Raw genomic sequence first — 23,438 nt, forward strand, 5'->3', positions numbered from 1 at the left:
TATTACTTTCTTCAGTGCCTTAATGGTGTTGTGGTTGACTGGGAGAATGGCCTTGTTCTTAGGAAATTCATGCTGAAGGGGTGCACCATAACATCATCCAAATTATTCAGCCAAATTGATGTAGATAAAAATATGTAATGCAATGGATATAGATATAAAATATTTGCAGTAGTTTGGCAATTGTTGAATCGAATATAGGGTATATGCATATTCACAGGATATTCTTTCCATGTTTCAATATATTTAAATTATTCAAAATTAAAAATTGGAATAAAAATGATCTTAAGACTTCCTGAAAGAAAAAATAAAAAGAGTTAGGGAAAAACCAATGTTGTGAATAAGCCAAAGAATTTTCTAAAAACAAACAAAAACCCCATGTTTAAGATTATATTTTGTTTATTTTGTCTCAGAACCAATTTCTAAGCTCTTCCTGATTGAATTTAAGTGGCTAAAATTGATTCCTTACCAGGGCAATATTCTGGCAAACCCCATAAAGTGACTTATTTGTCATGCACACTTATGGCATATTGCAAATGCATACAGACCACCTACACCCATGCGAAATGAATTGGGCATGGTAGGGTGTAGGTAGAAAACAATTCTATTTGTTCACTCTGCAGCAAACACTCATGCCTTGGATAAAATTTCAGGCATTCTTAAAATTTGTGTGGTAACCATCAAGTAATGAACTATCTCTTTTCAAGTTTCCGTACATCCAATCTAATATGTTTGATGTCTGAACTTCAGATTTCATTGACTTTAAATGTTCTTTCCTACTCCCATCACCTCTCCAGGCTGAGAAAGCTGAAATGGGAAGGAAAAAAGGACATGATGAATATTTCCCTTCTTCCCCTATTCATAACTCTTTTGGCTCCTTTAGACTTAAGAAAGAAGGGACATCTTACAGAATTATATTTTCCAAAGGTGGTCACAACTTTATGTTTCATTATGCAAGATTTATTTCAAAGTGATTTCAACACTTTCCCACAAAGAAGTGAATTCTAAGTTCAACCAATCAAGTCTGGAAGAAGTAATGCCGTGTGACTCTGAGACTGGGTCATAGAAGGCCATGCAACTTCTACCTGTTCCTGGAACACTCATGCTTGGAACTAGGGGTTGCCATGGATGACATCTACCTCGCATGAAGTCCCTAGGTTGTGAGAAAGCCAAACCACAAGAAGGGGCCAGGTGCAGGTCTGCAAGCCCTGTTAGTCATCCTAGTCTTTGAGTCATTTCAACCACAGCTCCAGATACGTGGGTGAATGAGCCTTTAACTGAATCCAGTTCCCAGCTGATGAATCCACTGCAGCCTTCCAGTACTTCCTGATGAGTTCCCAGATATCAGGAGACAGAGATAAGTTATCAGGACTGTTTCTTTTCTGAATTTCTCACCTTCAGAATCTGCAAACATGATGAAATAGTTGTTTTAAACCTCTGTGTTCGGGAGAATACATTACAAAGCAATTGTAACTGGAACAGAGAGATAAGAAGTAATGTCCGTTGACTGGTTGGACTGGAATCTGGCGTTAGTGCTTCCTTTATGTGATAGATCCTAAATTTGGGTTCTCTTTTAGGGGCTCTTTGATGGCTATTTTAGAGGTAGCTCTATTCCCACTTTTCCTTGTTTTCTTAATACAAAGAAATTGTATGGATCTTAATACAAAGAAATTTGTTGGATCAGAGGTGAGTAATTGCACACTCATAAATATATCTTCTAAAGTCCCCTCAATTACTGACCTGTCTGCATCCCTAAGTCTTCTCTTAGCCTGGAGATGGGTGTGTTAGGTCTTTCCTGTACTGCTATAAAGAAATACCTGAGACTGGATAATTTGTAAAGCAAAAAGGTTTAAATGGCTCATGGTTCTGCAGGCTTTACAGGAAGCATGACACTGGCATGTGCTTGACTTCTGGGGAGCCCTCAGGGAGCTTTTACTCATGGTGGAAGGGAAAGCAGGAGCTTGCACATTATATGGTGGGAGCTGGAGCAAAAGAGAGTGGGTAGCAGGGAGGTGCCAGACACTTTCAAACAACCAGATCTCAGGAGAACTCACTATCCCGAAGATAGCAGCAAGTCATGAGGGATCCGCCCCTGTCACCCAATCACCTCCCACCAGCCCCCACCACCAGCAATGGGGATTATAATTCAACATGAAATTTGGGCAGGGACAAATATCCAAACTTATCAGTGGAAAATGGAATTAAGTTGGCAAAACTATTTTTGTTTGAATCCTTGCAAGTCCCAGGTAGATGCCTTTGCTTCTTAGTTTTAGAACATGGGAGTACTTACAACTGATTGTTCTCAGAATTAGCTCTGAATCTCCAGATCACAGGAAATATAATACTACAGTGAGTACTGTATTTAGGTTTAACTCCCACAGGCTACATTTGAAAATCTGTATTGCTTTCTCTCTATTTTGACCAGTCTAGACAAAATCCTAATGTACTATGTGCAGACAAAATTCTAATGTGCCATGATTCTGAGATATTATAATTCTGGTGCTTGACACATATCATTAACAGTTTTTAAACCAATTTTCAAATATTCTTTTCATTGTGAATGCTATTTTGTGTATATTCATATATGCCAAAATTCCTAGTGTATTTCTACTTTCAGTATTTAAATAAAGTTTTAATTGTTGAATAGTTTCAGATTTATAGAAAAGTTGTGTGTAAAGAGTTCTGTATACTGCATACACATTGAAGACTTGTTAACTTGTTATATTATTGTGGTACATTTTTCTTTCCTTCTGTTTTTTATTTGTTTTTATTATTTATTTATTTATTTTTTTTTTTTTTTTTTTGAGACTGACTCTATTGCCCAAGCTGGAGTGCAAGTGGCACTATCTCAGCTCACTGCAACCTCTGCCTCCAGGGGTCAAGCGGTTCTCCTGCCTCCACCTCCCTAGTAGCTGTAATTACAGGTGGGTGCCACCATGCCCAGCTAATTTTTGTATTTTTAGTAGAGAGGGGGTTTCACCATGTTGGCCAACCTGGTCTCAAACTCCTGACCTCAAGTGATCCACCCGCCTTGGCCTACCAAAGTGCTGGGATTACAGGCATGAGCCACCGCGCCTGGCCTATTGCAGTACATGTTTCATGACTAACAAGCCAACATTGGTGCATTTTTATAATCTAAATTCCATACATCATTTAGTTTTCATTATTATTCGTTTTTCTCGAATGCTCTTTTTTTTGGTTCCAGGTTTCCATTTAAAACCACACATTACATTCAGTCATCATGTCTCCTTAGGCAGCTCTGGGTTGTGACCGTTTTTCAGGCTGTCATTGGTTTTTACGATCTTGGCAGTTTTGAGAAGTATTTGCCAGGTATTTTGTAGAATAAATGTTCCGATTGGATTTGTCTGACTTTTTTTTCATCGTTTGACTGGAATTATGAGCTTTTGGGAGGAAGACCATAGCACATCATATCAAGGGGACAAGCTATCAACATGACTTTTCACGGCTGATGTTAACGTTAAACATGTGAACACGTAATTATGTGATGGCCAAATACAATATGATAAATTCTTTAGTAAAAGAAACAAATGGGCTGGGCACGTGGCTCATGCCTGTAATCCCAGCACTTTGGGAGGCCGAGGCAGGTGGATCACCTGAGATCAGGAGTTCGAGACCAGCCTGGCCAACATGGTGAAACCCCATATCTACTAAAAATACAAAATTAGCCGGTTGTGGTGGTGGGCACCTGTAATCCCAGCAACTCAGCTGGCTGAAGCAGGAGAATCACTTCAACCCGAGAGGTGGAGGTTGAGTGAGCCGAGATCATGCCACTGCACTCCAGCCTGGGTGGCAGAGTGAGACTCCATCTCAAAAAAAACACAAAAAACAAAAAACAAAAACAAACAAACAAACAAAAAACCTTAATAAAATACAAAAATACAAAAGAAAGAAATGGAGAACTTCTTATTTTATTTTATTATTTTTGAGACAGGGTTTCACTCTGTTGCCCAGGCTGAAGTGCAGTGGCGTGATCATGGCTCACTGCAGCCTTGACCTCCCAGGCTCAGGTTATCCTCCCACCTCAGTCTCCAGAGTAGCTAGAACTACAGATGTGAACCACTATGCCTGGCTATTTTTGTTGTATTTTTTGTAGAGATGGGGTTTTGCCATGTTGCCCAGGCTGGTACAAATGAAGAACTTCTGAATGATTTTTAGAATGCTAGGAGGTGAGGGAACAGAGGAAAGGAATTTTAAACTGAGTCTTGAAAGTCCAGTAAGATTTTTTTCGATTGAAAAAAAGGGAAGTAAACCAGGGCAAAAGAATCATGGGCAAAAATACAGAGTTTTGAAAAGGGATGGATCCAGGGACCCTTTCTGGAAAACATGATACAAACTTATAAATTCAAAATTAATATATAAATGAGTATGTTTTAAAAACGAGAATACATATTGCAAAAAAAAATTGGAGTCTCTGAAATTTTAAATTCTTTTCTTCTGAAATTCCTCTAGGCAATTTAACAAAATTCTTCCGCAGAAATATTTTTTAATTGCAACCTGACTTCCTGTTTATTCCTGGAACCTTCCAAAGCACCCAGAAATTTTTAGTGTTCATAGTGAGCAGCTGGATGTTTCTGTTTCACTAACTTCAGGAGCAACTGACCTTGAGGTGTGAAATGTTTTCTGGGTTCCAGGAATTCCAAGTAACTTGATTATCTTGGAACCTAGGCTCTTCTGGATTATAGCTGGAGCTAAATATAGACATATAAGCAAAAGGAAATCGTGAAGGATTTATATGCTAGCCAGGGAGTTGGGCTATCTTCTAGAAGAGGAACATTGAAGGATTTTATCCAATAAAGTTGTGTGACTAAATTTATGTTTTAGGAAGACATCTCTGGAACATTTAGAGCCGCAGTAGAAGGCCAGAGGAATGACTTTAGTAATTACTTATTGGGAATTATTTAAAATAGCCTGAAAATAAAAAAGATGCCTGAACATTGGGAGAAAAGAGGATCAATTAAGGAAATAACCATTTAGTAGAGAACAGGAACCTAGACCAAGGGGAAAGTATTCAATAACTAAACAAATAAAAACCATCTTACAAATATGAATACATAATAATTATTAACTTGTATACTTATATTTTAAATATTTGTTTTATATTGATACAAATTAATATTTATTTTATATTTTACCAATACAAGAGATTGATTTGTATTTATATTTGTATAGAGAAAGAGAAATACCATGAAAGTAAGGTACAAAAGATAAGGGAACACTGGTGTAGAAAGGCTAGATTGTATCTTTCTGGTAGGAAGAATGCAGCCCTCTAATTTGATAATGTGTTCTTTAATAAGGATAAAATTATTTTTGAAAACAAGGAGTGAAAGATGCTACATAAATGTAATTATTATTCAATTTGATACATAGTATAATATCTATGTTATATCTTAATAAGTATGACAACATTTATTACAGCTTACCAAGAGAAAATAAAAATTGGTTTTAGCAATTAACCTTATCCACATGTAAATGAGATTAATTAGTAGTTTTCCTTTCTAATCTTTTGGGGAAAGCAGATAATTATAATTATACTGTTTATGCAAATTGTATCCAAATATGCTAAAGGACACAATAGTTTGCAATTTAAAGTTCAAATAAGAAAATTTTCTAAAATTTACTTTTAGAATAATAAGCTAACCAATTAGAAAATGTAAATGACATGTTATAAATAAGTATGAACAGTTCCTCAAGAGAACTAACTGTTTATTTAACTTTACTAAGGCATTTGCTCCCCAACTTGAGTTACTCAATGAGGTTTAACATGTATTTCAAATCTTTACTTGAAGTATAATAAAATAGGTATGAAATTTTTCAAAATAAAAAAAAATTAAGTAATATATTTTCTCCACAAAAACAGGTTTAATCTGAAAGACCCTCAATCTGAAGGCTAAAGGACTAGTTTGATCTCCACTTTCTGGAGAAGGGAGTGGAAACGAACTTGATATTTTTGTAAAACTAAAATAAGAATTTTGAGGTTCTGATTTCTGATTCATTATTCATTCGAACACATTCACAGAAGGGGGAGAAAAACACCTCTCCCTGGTGAAGCTTTTCAGGTTCTATGCTGACTTTCTCTTACTGATCTCTTTCCCGCCCTGTCTCATTTTATTGTAGGAGAAACAAAATGCACACTTCATTTGCGAAAAACAGAGAGCAGTTCCTCTCGACAGCTTCAGAAACTATTAGAATAAAATCCTGCCTATTCTTTAAGTGAAGTGATCAGGATATGCATTCATTAATGTATTCAATGAGCAGACTTTTATTTAATATGTGCAAGGCCACAAGATCTATTAATAACATAGACCATTAAGGAAAGGGCTGGCACACAACCTACTTCTGGCCTAGAAGGAGAAGGCATGTATACAAAGAATTTACACGACATGAAAAGATTTCTTTTAGCGAGGATATACACAACGGACTGCACAAAGGCAGAAACATTTAACTTTTGGGAACAGACATGCCAAAGAATGCTTGATGGGAGGAAGAAGTATCAGAAAGCATACCGGGTAGGTTGTGTGATATATCAACATAGAATTTCTGTAGGTGACAGAAACCTAGTTCTTCTGTCATATAGTTCCCTAGGAGGAGTCAGGGCTTCTGCTGTGAAGACCTGAGGTTCTTTTCTGTGGTTAAGCATAGGTTAAGGGGAAAGTAGAACTGTGTGCAACACCTCTGTAGAGTGCCAAGTGTATCAGGGTAAGATAATGGTGGAGGACCAAGGCTTACTGAGACTTAGTATAGCAAAAGGAACTATGACAATAGTTACTGATTGTGTTCATCTGTGATCATAGCCTGTGTAGTGTAAGAAACAATAATGTTTAACAATGATTATGAATATTATCTAAGGATTTAGAAATATCATTTGATGTAAAGGAGTGGATGGGGATACTGAATGACCTGCCAGCAAGATATGTGGCTAATTAGAGGCAAGCTCTATTTGATTAAGTGTGTTAAAGATGCATGCCCAGGGCAAATACATTTTGGGTCTTCACTCAAGATAACCAGGAAATCAATAATTCTCGTGCAGCCCATACTTCCATGGTTATATGATTATAACCCTGTTGAGGCACTGGTGTGCAAGGGTAGGAGCAGTAGCTTAAACATCTGTCTTTATTTGAAGATTATCCACTGACTATGATATAGTTGCATTGGAAGGGATTCTACAAAATTCTTAAAACCCCAATGCAGAAAGAATGCTTGACAGAAGTTCAGGATGGAGGAGAGATTCAATGAAGCCTTATTAGCTGAAGTGCTCAATTCTTTGGCATACCTGCGAGGATACTGAGATAGGAGGACTTCTAAAGATGATTTTTATGGCCCCTATGTCAGACCCCAAATTCCCAAACTACTGACTTTGTTCACAGTGTCTGCAAATGGAATATGAGAGAACTTCTCTTGCTCCAAGCATATAGACAAACCACCTGAGACACAGGCTATATTCTGGATCAAATGGCATGAAACGTATGAACGGCTATTCTTCTTGTAATGGAAAAGATAAATTACTAGAAACTGAGGTATTTGATCTTTGGCTACATTTTACTAAATTGTGCTTCAATTTCATGTGTTAGAAGCTGAGGAATGCTAATGGTTTATGGACACTCTTATAGGCTCTGACTGTGAGGCAATTTCTTTACTCAGAGGGGATGAGGTTTCACGGATAGAGGTGTTGCAATGCAGCAGAACTAGTCTTCAAATTTTGTTGCAAGAGACTAATCTCTGTTGTTTCAATTCACAACAAAATGGTCCTGAGTTTTATTCTAAATCTTAAGGCATGATTTTTATATAGGATATCACTCAAAACTATCAAATGCTATCAAAATCAACTGACACGGTTTTGCTGTGTCCCCATCGAAATCTTATCTTGAATTGTAGCTCCCATAATTCCTCTATGTTGTGAGAAGGACCCAGTGGGAGATAACTGAATCATGGGGGTGGGGTTCTGCCCATACTATTCTCCTGGGAGTGAATAAGTCTCACTGTATGATGGTTTTATAAGGATTTTCCTTTTTTGTCTGGCTCTCATTCTCTCTCTTTGCCTGCTGCCATGTAAGACATGCCTTTTGCCTTCCGCTATGATTGTGAGGCCTCCCCAGCCACGTGGAACTGTGAGTCCATTAAACTTCCTTTTCCATATAAATTACTCAGTCTCCGGTATGTCTTTCTCAGCAGTATGAAAATGAACTAATACATCAGCCATCATATTCACGGTTCTGGTGTTTTTTCTTCATTTTAAATTTATGTCAGAAGCTACACATCCCCCCCGATCTGCACTCAACCCCAGCAGCCTACGGATAACATGAGGGCAGCTTTCACCACTGAGAAGCATGGGCAGCTTCTTTGCTGTTTTCCAATGTCTATAAAAGTCTTATAATTTTTGGCCTGATGACCAGATCCAAACTCTGCACATTTCTCTGTTTTTGGTGTCTGTAACTCAATCCCTGGTACCAATTTTCCACTTAATATTTTTAATATTTTTTAGGACAAAAATATCAGAAACTTACTCTAATAAGCTTCTCATAAAAGTGATTGACTAGTGGCTCACCAAAATTGAACAAAAAGATGAACCATCAAGTCTCAGGGTATACAGGACAACTGCAGTTTTGAGGGTCTCAGAGCAAGTATTTATTTATCATCTTTTCTTTTTTAGGACCTGCTTTCAGATGACATCAGATAATATTAAAATGAAATTTCCAGGGAGAAAACAACAGATTAGTCTTGCTTGGGTCACTCTATCTTTAAGGCCTGAAGCTTGGGTTGTTATCAGAAAAACAGGGGGAGGAGTAGGTATGCTGGGCTAAAAAAATCAGTAGCCGCTTTAACCTATCATGCTTCCCTGCATGCCTCAAGATAATTCGAGTGATCTGTCTTGGACATGTACTTAAAATTATTTGTTATTGTCTGAATGTTGGTGTCCCAGCAAAATTCATCTATTGAAACCTAATACCCAATGTGATATTATTAAGAGGAAGGGCCTTTTAAAAAGTGATTAAGTTATGAAGTCTCTGCCCTCATGAATGGGATTAGTGTTCTTATATGAGAGGTGGAAGGGAGTTGCCTCACCCCTTTCACCATGTGAGGACAACATAAGGGCCATCTGTGAGGAATAGGTCCTCACCAAACACTGAACCTACTAGTGCCTTGATTTTGGACTTCCCAGCCTCAAGAACTCTATGAAATAAATTTCTATTCTTATAAAGCTACTATGTTATAGTAGCCCAGATGGACTAAGACAATTATTCTTCCAATGAATATTTGTGTGACATACAATTTTGTGGGCTATAGTCTTTAATACTTTGAGTATGTATAATATATATCATAAATAAAGGACTCATGCATACCATCAGTTATTGGAAAATGTATAGTTAACTGGCTCATATGTAAGTAAAATATACATGATTTTGGCCTCATTCTGGCTGCTGCTGCTGTGAATTAGGATGATGGTAATAGTTTCAGTAGTTCCTAATTGTGTGGCTTTGCACAAGTTACTTAATCTTTCTGACCTAATATCTTCCTTTGCAAAGTGGAAATAACTATTGTAAATTGTAGACTATTGTATATACAATAACTATTATATAAAACGTATAAGTTGTGTTTCTAAGATGGTGCTTAATGATTGGTAGATGTCATTGCTTCAGACTAACAATGGATTCCCCCTCTCTGCTTTCTTGGATTCATGAAGTTCTCAACAAAAATTTTTCAGACACCATTTTTGAATCTGGCAACTCTAAACCTGAACTCTGCATATCAGCATTGCCTACCTTCAGTGTTATATCCCATAGGAAGATTACATCATTTGAAGTGATACTGTGGAAGGTAACTCATTATTTATGCATACTATGAATTATTCTTGGATAATTGCTACACATGTATTTAAAGTGGAAGTATTTTCAAAATTATATCTCTACATCAAAACAAGACAAACTATAATATTCATTAAGTAAAAATGGTGATAGGAATATTTATTATTGAGAATATTATTATGGCATGATTTATGGTGCTTTATCTATAAAGAACCTGAATTTCTAATCAATTTGCCCAAATGTAAATAATTGTATTATATGTAAACATAATGTAAATAATTGTATTACATGTGTATGTGTTTGTTCATGTGTTACTTGTAACAAACATTAATTTATAAGTTAACTGTTGGCATCAAGACTATTTTTATTGTAAGCTCTTAAAGGTCAAGCGACCTCATTTAATTTCATATGTACTACTGTAGTTGAATATCATTGGATTCACTACCTGGCTGTATTTGTTTACTAGGGCTGCATACCAAAATACAACCCACTGGGCGGCTTAAACAGCAGAAATGTATTTTATGACAGTTCTGGAAGTCCAACCTGAGGGTGTTGGCAGGTTTGGCCTCTCCTGAGACTTCTCCTCTTGGCTTTCAGATGTCACCTTTTTTTCTGTGTCCTCCCATGGCTTCTCCTCTGTGTATGAGCACTCCTGATGTGTCTCTCTCTCTTTTTAAAAGGGCATCACTCGGGTTGGTTTAGGACTCAGTCGACTGGCCTCATTATAACTTCATCACCTCTTTCAAGGTCCTATCTTCAAACCCAGTCACATTCTGAGATACCAGAGGATACATATAAATTAGGGGGAGATAAAATTCAGTCAAAGCAATGGCTAAAAACATCAATCATTATTATCTCTCCAGGTTGGTGTGAGTTGGAAATTTGACAAGGCACAGTAGGCACTGATGTCTCGTATTCCACATTGTCTAGGAACTCAGTTAGGGTCTGGAAGGCTGGAAGATGGAAACACCTGAAGGCTCATTTATTCCTGGTCCAGCTGTTGATGCCAGCTTTCCACTGAGACCTTAGTTGGAGCTGATGCCTGGACCCCTCCATGGGGCCTGTGCTTCCTTATAACATGGTCTCTGGGTTCTAGCATCCCAAGAGAGAAAGAGACAGACAAAGCCAGGCAGAAGCTATATTGCATTTAATTACCTAGCCTCAGAAGGCACATGGCAATACTTCCATGGTATATTATTGGTTGAGACAGTTACAAATATCTGCCCAGATTTAAGGGGAGGGAACATAGCCCTTACTCTCAGTGGGAAAAAAATGCCAATCCTATTATAAGAATGGCATGTGAAATGGGATTTTATATATATCTACATATACATACACACACATACACATATATTTGTGTGTAATATATGAGTTCTATAATTTATATATAATGTATAGCAATATTACATATATTGTATATATGTATGTGTATTTGTGTGGCTAGCTGTGGAAAATACAATCTATCATAGTCATATGGAGCTATTCATTTAAAAATATATAGTATTTACACAACTCTTGCAGTAGAAGTTGTCTTCTCAGTATAATTTTCTGCCTGTTACTTCACATCACGGAGGAAGTCTCCATCAAGACTTCTTCCATGTAAGCAAAATGAGACTGCTGGGTCCCCTTTGATTGGATGAAGGATTAGTACTGGATGTAAAATCAGACTGTAGTTTGTTTTCTTTTTTCCCTTGGACTTACAGTTAATCTTCTGGAATTTGGAGGTCTGAAGGCATCAATTTATAGTGTGGGTGAAGGTATAAGATATTGTTATGGGTTGAATTTTGTCCCCCCCATATTCTTATGTTGAAATCATAATGCCCCGTATGTTTGAATTTGACTTTCCTTCAAATAGTGCAGATGTAATTATTCATTGAGATGAGGTCATATTGGAGTACGGTTGATTGTTAATTCCATGTTGCTTGTGTCCTCATGAAAAGGGGAAATTTGATGAAATTGATCTTTGCTTACACTATATGCAAAAGTCAACTCATAATGGATTAAAGATTTAAGTGTAAGACCTGAAACCATAAAACTCCTAGAAGAAAACAGAGGAGAAACTTCATGACATTGGTCGTGGCAATTATATTTTGGATATGAAGCCAAAGTACAGGTAACAAATAAATAAATAAGTAAACTACATCAAACTGAAAAGATTTTGCACAGCAAAGGAAACAATCAAGAAATTATTTAAAGGCAACCTATGAAATGGAAAAAAAATTTACAAATCGTATATCTAAAAAGGAATTGATATCCAAAATATAGAAGAAACTCATAAATAAATAAGTAAACTACATGAAACTAAAAAGATGCGGCACAACAAAGGAATCAACAAATTAAAAGGTAACCTATGAAATGGGAAAGAATATTTACAAATCACATATCTAATCAGCGGTCAATATCAAAAATATATTGGGAACTCATATAACTAAAAAACATAAACAACATAACCCACTTAAAAATGGGCAAGAATCTGAACAGACATTTCTCAAATGAATGTATACAAGTGGCCAATAGATACATGAAAAGATACTCAATATCACTAATCATAATGAAAATGCAAATTAAACTCACAGTATGATACTACCCCACATCTGTTTGAAAGGCTATTATTAAAAAGTCAAAAGATAACAAGTGATGGTGAGGATATGGAGAAAAGGTAAACCCTATATGTTTTTGGTGGGAATGTAGATTGGTACAACTATTATGAAAAATCTATGATGTTTTCTCAAAAATTAAAAATATAATTACCATATAATCCAGCAATCCCACTAATGAATATATACTCAAAGGAGATAAAATCAGTATCTTGAAGAGATATCTGCACTCTTACGCTCATTTCAGCATTATTCACAATAGTAAAAATATAGAAACAACTAAGTATCCACTGAGTGATGAATACACACAAAATTTTCGCATATACAGTCTTGTACGGCACACCAGTGTTTCTGTCAGTGATAGACTGCATATACAAAGATAGTCCAGAAAGATTATAATCTGTGGAGCCAAAACATTTCTATCACCTAGTGATGGCTTGATGATACTCATCCTGTGTAGGCCTAGGCTGATGTGTGTGTTTGTGTCTTAGTTTTTAACAAGAAAGTTTAAAAAGTGAAAAAATTAAAAATTAAAAATTTTAACATAGAAAAAGTATATAAAGAAAGATATTTTTGTACAGCTGTTCAATGTGTTTGTATTTTAAGCTGTTATTATAAAGTGCCGAAAAGTCAAATGATATCTAAAAAGTTTATAATGAAAAGAAGTTCATTGTAAGAATAAACTTACAGCAAGGTTAATTATTGTTGAATAATAATAGCTAAGTTTAATTTATTATTGAAAGAAGAAATTAAAATTTTTTTTAAATTGAGATGTCCTACGCCTTGACATTCACTTGCCACTCGCTCACTGACTCACCCAGAGCAACTTCCCGTCTTGCAAGCTACATTCATGGTACATCCCCTACACAAGTGGGCCCTTTTTAATGTTTTATGCTGTATTTGTACTATGCCTTTTCTATGTTTAAATATGTTTAGATACACATATACCATTGTTTCACAATTGCCTACGCTATTCAGTACTGTAACATGCTGTATACGTTTGTAGCCTAAGAGCAATAGGCTATACCACATAGCCTAGGTGTGCAGTACACTATACTGTCTGGTTGTGGAGGTCTACTCTATCATGTTCACATAATGATGAAGTTACCTAAACATGCATTTTTTTGAAAGCTCCTTATCATGAAACGATGCACCACTGTAGATATGCAATGGAGCACTATTCAGCTTATAAAAGAAGGAAATCCTGCCATTTGTGATGACACAGATGAATCTAGAAGATGTTATGTTAACTAAGAAAAATAAGCCAAATACAAAAAGACAAATATTGCATGATCCCATTTTTATGCGATATCTAAAAAAGTCAAACTCATGTAAACAAAGAGGAAAAGTTTGGTTACCAGGCGTGAGAGGTGAGAAAAATAATGAAAGGTTGGTCAAAGGGTACAAACCTGCAGTTATAAGATAAATAAGTTCTGGAGACCTCATGTATAGCACGTTGACTATAGTTGTTAATAATTCACTGTATATATGAAATTTGCTAAGAGAATAGATCTTAAGTATTACCACCACACACACACAAAATGGTAACTATATTAGGTTGTAGATATGCCAATTAGCTTGATTATGGTAATCATTTCATAGTGTATATGTATATTCAAGACATTACATCGTATATTTTAAATATATATACATAATTTTTATCTGTCAGTTATATTACAATAAAACTAAGGGAAGAAAACAACAGAAATCAACAAAGCCTGAGGTTTCAGTGAAAAAAATTTTTAATATAAAGGGGAAATTTGGACACAGAGAATGCCTTATCATGTGAGGAATGGAGTTATTTATGTTGCAACAAGTCAAGGAACTATCAGAAGCTCAGAAAGAGAGGCCAGAAATAGATCCTTCCCCAGTGCCTTCAGAGGGAGCATGGCCCTGCCAACACCTTGATCTCAGACTTCTAGCCTCCAGAACAGCGAGACAATAAAATTCTTTCTTAAAAAACTCTCTGGTTTGTGGTACATTGTTATAGTCGCCCTAGGAAACTATTACAGATGTGACACTTGAGACACACTGGTAACTCTGGTTTTCCTGGGTGGAAAAAAACAGACAAGTACCTGAAAAAGCTGGAGAAAAAAGTCCCGATGGAATCAAGAATTCCATTCTAGTTGTTCTTGAGGAAATATATATTTCCTTGCCCTTCAGGACAAGGAAATATACAATTTTTTACCTTTAAAAAATCATTTTTCTTAAATATGAAAGGTAGTTCAAATTAGAGTTCTGTCTTTTGCAAGTAAAACCGTCCTAATATAGATATTTTGAATCTTTCAATTATTTTGATACAATTTGATTTGTGTTATTTGAAAAATTGATACCATTTCCAAAATAGATTTCAGCTGGGTATGGTGGCTCGTGATTGTAATCTCAGCACTTTGGGAGGCCAAGGCGGGAGGATCCCCAGAGACCAATTCAAGACCAGCCTGGATAACATAGCGAGACCCGATTTCTGCAAAAAAAATTTTTTTTAAATAGCAGAGAGTGGTAGTGCATGCCCTGTAATCCCAGCTACTTGGGAGGCTGAGGTGGGAGGATCACTTGAGCTCAGGAGTTGGAGGCTGGAGTAAGCTATGATCTTGCCACTGCATTCCAGCCTGGGCTACAGAGTAAGAACCTGTCTCTGAAAAAAAAAAAAAAATAGTTTTACATCTTCCAATAGGAAAAATGACTTAGTTTTCATGCATAGATAACCTGTTCTACATATGTCACCAGGACCCCACAGCAGCCCTGCTTGTGTACAGTCTCACAAAAGAAATATTTCTATCATCTTTGACTCTAATAATGGTTCAAAGTCATTTGAAGGCATCAAACTGGTAATAGCCATTGTACCATCAATTCATTCCCCTTCTCCACTTTTCCTCCCTTTCTCCTTCCTCTCTTTTAAAATATAATTTCCCGTGTATATCAATAAATAGAGGTGTGTGTGTATGTGCATATCTATGTGTCTGGTGAAACAGTGCCTTAATGCTAGCTTCTAGGCTAAGCACCAAATATCTGGTTATATATTTTATAACATAATCTTAACAATGAAAAACCTTAACTAGTTTGGAAACAAAAAATTTACACAAAGAATCTAGTAAATATTTAAAACATACACATATAACATAAGTAAATATGATACATGGTGTAATCCTTAGGGTACAAGTTACCAGTATAATTATTTTTAATTCTTAAATCCCCATTTTAGTCAAAAGTGAAATAATTTCCTGGAATTATAAAAAATTTGATTTTCATTAGAACTACACCAAATATATCACCAAATAGTGATATTTTGCAACTTTGAGATATATATATATACACACACACACACACATACACACACACATATAGGTATTGAATTTTTATGTTTTATCAATGATATATAAAACATATGGAAGAAATAATAACATAACATGCAAGAAATAAGATAATTCTTATTATTCTGAATTATCTTATTATTTCTATTATTTCTTACATACGTTATGGAGACTGAATTCTGAATTTGCTTATTATTTCTTGAATATAAATTATCTTATTCTTATTCTGAATCTCTTATTTTTTCTTGTGTATGTTACGGAGACTTGAATTTTCCAGTTAGATTAACAATCTAATCATAACAAAAATTTTTTCATTCATTTAACAAAGTTTTATTTAGCATTTACGTAGCATCAGGCATGGCCGTAGGTCTGAGCGCAAAACACAGACAAATAAACATCCCTTTCCTTATGGAGTTTAGGTCTAGTGGGAAGAAATACAATATAAAGAAACAAAGCAGAAATGAGAGAAAGACATAAAAGGCAAAGAGATGAATTTCCTACAAATAATATTTTCCTATTTTCTTTACTTCTGCTCTCATTTTTTCTCTCATCAAATTTCATTGGCTAATTATGTCCCAAATCACATCAGATAGTACTTTTAATGATGGGAATTCTTGATTTTTTATTAATGTTAATGAAGTATGAGATTAGCTGTTTGTTTGAGATACATATTTTTATGATATTTCTGCCTCTTTTAATGAGTATGTATTTATTTTTATAGTAATGTGTGAGTGTTCTGGTACCATTATGCTTTGTCTGAGTGCAGAGAAAGGCATGAGCTTAGGGCCCGCTCCCAAAAGTGTGAAAAACCAATACTCTTTGTTTATGCTATAACTGTCAGTTAGCAACTTACTGAGACAACTTTAGGAATTCCAGCAATAACAAATTACTGAATGCTTACGAGTTGTACTCTTCTGCTTATTTCCATGAAAAAACCCACTAAAAATTTTAAAAGGTGTGTAGAGAAAAAATGTAAACAACGTTATACATGCACACTGCATTGAGGAAGAATGAAGTTGATCCAAAACTCAGAGGATATTAATTACTTTGACAAACATCTATTGGATGCCTACTACATGCCAACTGGTCTCTGTTCCAGGCATCTGCTTTACATCAGTCAAAAAACAGACAAAAATCCTTGTCCTAATACTACTCCATTCAGGTAAGGGAGACAAAGAGTAACACTTAATTTCATAAAAGTGGGAATACTCAACTCTAATATGGCACAATAACCTTCTATCTTGAAAATGTAACAGGGTATTAATTTCCTTATTTTTAAAGCCCAAAGAATGGCTTACTACATGCTGCATTGACTGGATCTCCCAGATTAAACCTGGGGAGACTTTCTGATCATATTCTAAGTATTCTATAGAAAATAAGAGTTCTGCTAAAAACAAAAACAAAAAAGAACACCTCTAGGTTAGATGTTAGAAATGTAATTTGACTTGAGAAGACTGAATTTTCTAGTAATCATTTAAATTCTAAAATTCACTTGATGGTTGAGGAAACACTAAGAACGTTCCTAACATTGTTGACATTCTCTACATCACAGCCCAAGACTGAAGCTCATGTTCATATCTGGGATAAGATGCTCAATTTTTTCCCCAATTAATTTTTTTATTTGAACCTTGCCTTAGCTTTACCGAGTATTTATTTATCAGTCACATAACTGAAGTTGTACTTTCCTCCAACTTTTTAAAAAGTGTTTTTTAATATTTTTTCTTTGAAAAAAAAAACCACCCTAATTCTAGTTATTCTGGAGGAAATGTTTTGTAGATAAGTAACACCACATCATTACAAGGATGTACCTTCAACCTTGAATAACTGTCATGTTGACACTAGAATATATATTTTTCTTATGGAACTTTGTGCATGTTATTAGGTTTACATTATTTTCATCTCCCTCTACTATGTCCTTGCAGGTATTATGGTGTCAAATAGCTTCTTTATTAAATTTTATATTTGTAGACCTGAGAGTTGAAATTTTCTAATAACAAATACTGTGTTTGGCATAAGATGCTTTGGGGTTTTTTTGTTAGGGATTAGAAATTCAGTTTCTTTTTCTCTGGGATAGAAGATTATAACTGGTATTACATATTTTGAATACTATCTTTTTATTCCAGGAAAACGAAATCCTAATTCTTGTTTAAAGTGTTGTATACATTACTTCTGCATACATTATAGTAGCTTTGATAGGCCATTTACATATTATTAACTTTTGGGTAGAATTTCTTTGAAAGTATGATTTACTATTACATAAGAATTTTGCATTAGTGAAGAGTCAGGGAATACTATGTCCTTGCAATGCCTCTCAGACACATATGGCTCTTCTTACGAAAGGGACTTGGAGATGGAGCGGGAAGCTGAGTGGGCTGGGATAAAGTGGATTAAAGGTAAAGATAAAGGCTTTAAAGAGTAGTATATAGAGGATATTATCTTTTATTTAGATTGTTCTTTCTCTTCCTCATTTTCATTGAGTCTACATTTCTCCAATATGTAGTATTACATGCTTCCGGAGTTTGACTGAAACTGACCTTAGATTTCCTAATAGGTGTACTGTAGTTTAGAGAAGTAATATTTTTTCCAAGTTTTAATTTGATGTTCTTACCAGAGTTGCTTTACAACCTTTTCTCTTTTCAAACTTTGAAGAGTAGGTAGATGCCTATTTCATATGACTCACCTTTTGTGTTGCCATCCTGGAAACAGCTCTTCCCCTATCCCCATTGATTCAAAGAAACTGCCACGTTGGGGTCCAGGTGGCTATAGCTCTGGGATTAAAGATTTCAGCCTAGTGTGACTGTTCTTTTAAGGAGAGAACATATTGTATTAGTCCATTTTCACATTGCTGATAAAGACATACCCGAGACTGGGTAATTTACAAAGAAAATGAGGTTTAATGGAGTGAGTTCCATGTGGCTGGGAGGCCTCACAATCATGGTGGAAGACAAAAGACACATCTTACACAGTGGCAGACAAGACAGAACTAGAGCCAAGCGAAAGGAGAAACCGCTTATAAAACCATCAGGTCCTGTATGACTTATTCACTACCAAGAGAACAGTATGGGGGAAATTGGCCCCACCATTCAATGATCTCCCACCGGCTCCATCCCACAACATGTGGGAATTATGGGAGCTACAATTCAAGATGAGGTTTATGCGGGGACACAGCCAAACCATATCACATATACACTTGGGGACAATTTGTAGTGGTAATTTTCCAACACGACCTTTGGGAAGTGGAGCACATCCTTCTGCTGCAGAGAGGTTAATGGAGAATATGCACAGAGAGAGACAGAGCAACCGGGGTGAATCCAGGTGTTTGAGTCTAGCATCAGTTTGCTTTGAGTCCCAGCTGCACCCTTATTTTCTGTTTTCATGAGCTCATTATTGTCTTTTCAGTATAGTCTATATTTTTTTGCTGAAGCTGGTTTTCTCAGTGTTTCTGCCAATCCCAAGCATCCCATTTTTCTTCATATTTTGTTGAGAAACCTCTAGGTATCTATTTTTAGTCTTCAGTTAGAGCACCTTCAAGTAACATTCATAACGGTATGTTCTTCATTATCTTTATAATACAGTTCCTGAAGTAGGAATATTGTTCTTTACACAGGTTATAAATACGATTTAATGATTTTAAATTCATAATTATTTAGCTAATGTAAAATATGACTACATTTACTCATTCCACCAAGTACTTCTTTTGGCATCGAAAACAAATTTGGAGACCGCGAGGGGAATAGAAAAAGATATTACAATATGAAAACCCAGTTCGGAACAAGCATGATAAGATTATTTTGATGTTTAAAATCTTGAGTCATCTACATTGAATAAAAATAAGAAAAGGATGTGGAAGTGCTTACACTTTAATACTATAAACTTGTTTTTCAATGCCATCAAGAAAATAGTTTTATAAGAAATCTGATTAATGTAAGAAATTATTTAAATCCATCAAACTTATTTCAAATAGTTGAACTATTCTTGATCTGTTCTCATCACAATTAGTCTTTCTCAGCAAATTTCTATATACAATGGAAAACTATGAAATTGTGAAGTTCTTGTATCACTGATGTTCTGAAGTTACAGATAACACAGTGATGAGTAACTGGAGGTACTTAACTAGATAATGTACCCATCTCTGCTTCCCAAGCTGATGAGCTATGTGCAGTTTCAGGTTCTGAGTCTAATTGCTTTACAGTTCTTACAATGGGCTGAATTGCGACACGAATTCAGCAAATTCTTACAGTTCCCTTGGGAGGTTTTTGAGAAAGACACAGTATATAGAAATTGACTCATTTTCCACTGTGAGGACTGACTGTGATATGTTATGAAAGCTTGTGTGTAGTCAGCAAGTCAGGCAGGTTTGAATTATGATTTTTCTTTTTTTTTTTTATTTTTTAAGATGATTTTGCAATCTTCTCATTTACTGCCCCCAGACCTTTCTACTAACTGACAATGTGGTGTAACAAACCCTTGATTGGCCTCAGACAACCTGTGCTTGACTGGCTCTGCCCCTCTGCCTATATAATCTTGGATGAGTCATTGAGCTTATTTCCTCATCTATAAATTGAAGATAAGAATCTTCATCACACAGAATTGTTGTAAGGATTAAGTGAAATGTAGCTGGTATGAAATTCTCTGCAGAAAGGGGGATAATTTCTGACACTGCTGTTATTTTCCCTACAGAGGATAATAAATAAATCAATTGCTAATGGTTGAAAGCATGAAATCTGGACAAACTGTCTGGGATTGAATACTGTCTCTATCACCTCCCAGGGGCCTAACTTTTGGTATAGCATTCCGCCTGTCTGTGCCTCACTTTACTTATCTAAGAATTGGATAAAAAATGGCACTGCCTCATACAATTATGAGAATTAAACGAGTACATATTCATAATTGTCTCTAAACCAGTGATTTCCACACTTTTTAAATAGCAAATTTCTATATACAATGGAAAACTATGAAATTGTGAAGCGCTTGCAAGTATCTACATGTAGTAACGCTGTACTGTACTTGTTAAGTAAATAAAGAAGCTTCCAGCTAAATAAGTAAAGGGGCTATTTACCTTCCGTCAACTGATTCAGGGAAATCCAAAATTCTGAAGTTGACATTGAAGCCTGGAGTGCTCATCTGCAGTAGTGGTTCCTTCTCATGACTTCAAGCAGCCTCCCAGGAGGAGGTGCCATCCAGAGTCCTGCCAGACAGCTTGAGTCTTTTGGGGAAGTGTAATCCCACTCCACCTGAGTTGTCTTCAGCCAAGGATGTTCTTAGGCTTAGCCCTTCAGTTCCACAAGTGCTAATCTTCGAGAACCCCAGCTTCCCAAAGGACTGCTGGGCTCAAACTAGGAACAATGTCCCTTCACTTACTGACCAGGAAGCCCTATCCCTTTGCCTTCTCTAGAGTTCAAACTTCCAGGCCAGAGAAGCTTTTCCTTTGGAACCATCTTAGCACAAAAGGACTGATTGCTCCTCTCCCCACCCCACCCTCTTCTGGATGAGGGGCTGCTCTTTCTCACCCTGCCGTGCTTGGTCATCCTTCTTTGAGCACAAAGGGGTTCATTATACTCTCTTCCATGGCAAGACATAGCCTGTATGTCCACTTACGGTACCTCCAGGGACTGGAACATGTGAATTCAGGTGGCAGTGGTTTGGGGAGCATACTTGGCTTTCTCTGGTTAGCCCTAAGTTTGAAGTGGGGGTAATAAATAGAGAGACTGGCAGTTGGTGACCAAGTCCTGACTCTTCTGGGCTTATTGCTGAAGAGGTTGCAATTTGTCTTCCTGGACTGGTTGCTGCAGAGGCTGTGGGTCAGTTGTATTGTCATGCATGGTCTGGCCACGGTCTGTTTGTACAGGCAGTCTTTCAGTAGTTTTCATGTTACACCTTATTTTGGCCATACATACACATAATACAAGTCCATCAAATTCAACATGTTCAAAATTAAGCTACTCATTTTCATTCAATTAATTTTCTATGCATCTGCTAAAACTATGAATCTGAGGGTCAATCTGTGTCTCCTACCTGTTTTACTACCCATATCTAATCAATCACCAGTTCCTATTGATTTCACTTCTTTAATCTTTCTCCAGTCTGCACCCTTGTCTCTGCTCTAATAGTAACTGCCTATGATCCAAATATTCATAATTTCTCCTCGATTTTTTTACACATTACAGTACTCTTAGCAACTTTCATTCTCTTCTAATACATTCTTTATATTTCTGGTAGTCACCTTTTTGACATGCGAGCCCCTGCATGACTATAAATCAAAGTCCAAAATCCTCACCATGGCTTAACAGTTTGTTCGTAACCTGATCCCTGACCAGTTCTCCAGCTTCATCTCTCCCTATTCTCCAATCCTACAAATACACTGCATCATAATGAGAACATTCAGTTCTCCATTTATGTCACTATTTTACTTCTATGCCTTTACATGGTGCACACACTACTTTCAACTATTGCCCTCACTTCTTCTTACCTTCCTCATGCACAGATTTTGTTTGGATAAATTGTACTCCTTCATGAAGGCTTAGCAGAGTATCATTTCCTCTGTTGAGCCTTCCACAATTTCCCCCAGCCTAATGAGATTACCCTCATATGTGCTACCATAGCAACGTGTACAGACATCTATCACAGTACTTATTGTATCATACTTTCTGTTTATTTGATCATATTCTACTTCAGAATATTAATATCTGTAGAGCAGAGATGATTTTTTATAAAATTGTTTAACTGCAGTGTCTGGCATATAGGAGGTGCTGAATATGTTTTGTTAAAATAGTAAAGTAACAAAGTTACAATTAATTGCTGATAAATCTTTGCACAAATAAGTGCAGCCTTGATTTGCATCCCCTCTGCATGTGTACCTTTCTTCAGAGGACAGCTTTTTATTTCTTCCTTTCTTTCTTTTTAATTATACTTTAAGTTCTAGTGTACATGTGCACAATGTGCAGATTTGTTACATATGTATACATGTGCCATGTTGACTTGCCGCATCCATCAACTCGTCATTTACATTATGTATTTCTCCTAATGCTATCCCTCCCCCACACCCCCCACCCCCTGACAGGCCCCGGTGTGTGATGTTCCCCTCCCTGTGTCCATGTGTTCTCATTGTTCAATTCCCACGTATAAGTGAGAACATGTGGTGTTTGGTTTTCTTCCTTGTGATAATTTGCTGAGAATGATGATTTCCAGCTTCATCCATGTCTCTGAAAAGGACATTAACTCATCCTTTTTTATGGCTGCATAGTATTCCATAGTGTATATGTGCCACATTTTCTTTATCCAGTCTATCATTGATGGACATTTGGGCTGGTTCCAGGTCTTTAATATTGTGAATAGTGCTGCAGTAAACATACATGTGCATGTGTCTTTATAATAGCATGTTTTATAATCCTTTGGGTATATACCCAGTAATGGGATCACTGAGTCAAATGGTATTTCTAGTTCTAGATCCTTGAGGAATCGCAACACTGTATTTCACAATGGTCGAACTAATTTACACTCCCACTAACAGTGTAAAAGCATTCCTATTTCTCCACATCCTCTCCAGCATCTGTTGTTTCCTGACTTTTAAATGATCACCATTCTAACTGGTGTGAGATGGTATCTCATTGTGGTTTTAATTTGCATTTCTCTGATGACCAGTGATGATGAGCATTTTTTCAGGTGTCTGTTGGTTGCATAAATGAGAGGACAGCTTTTTCTAAATGGGGTGA

General features: G+C 36.2%; 1 long non-coding RNA gene across 1 annotated transcript; it reads right to left on the bottom strand.

Moving 5' to 3' along the window:
• Positions 1 to 1,268: 1,268 nt before the first annotated feature.
• Positions 1,269 to 10,587, bottom strand: LOC105477201 (uncharacterized). Its single transcript, XR_984537.2, has 3 exons — positions 10,362 to 10,587; positions 4,619 to 4,706; positions 1,269 to 1,401 (listed from the first exon to the last, which is right to left on the bottom strand). It is a non-coding gene; the product is annotated as an uncharacterized lncRNA (long non-coding RNA).
• Positions 10,588 to 23,438: the final 12,851 nt, after the last annotated feature.

Source organism: Macaca nemestrina, chromosome 16 (genome assembly GCF_043159975.1).
Source record: "Macaca nemestrina isolate mMacNem1 chromosome 16, mMacNem.hap1, whole genome shotgun sequence".
Lineage (NCBI taxonomy): Eukaryota > Metazoa > Chordata > Mammalia > Primates > Cercopithecidae > Macaca > Macaca nemestrina.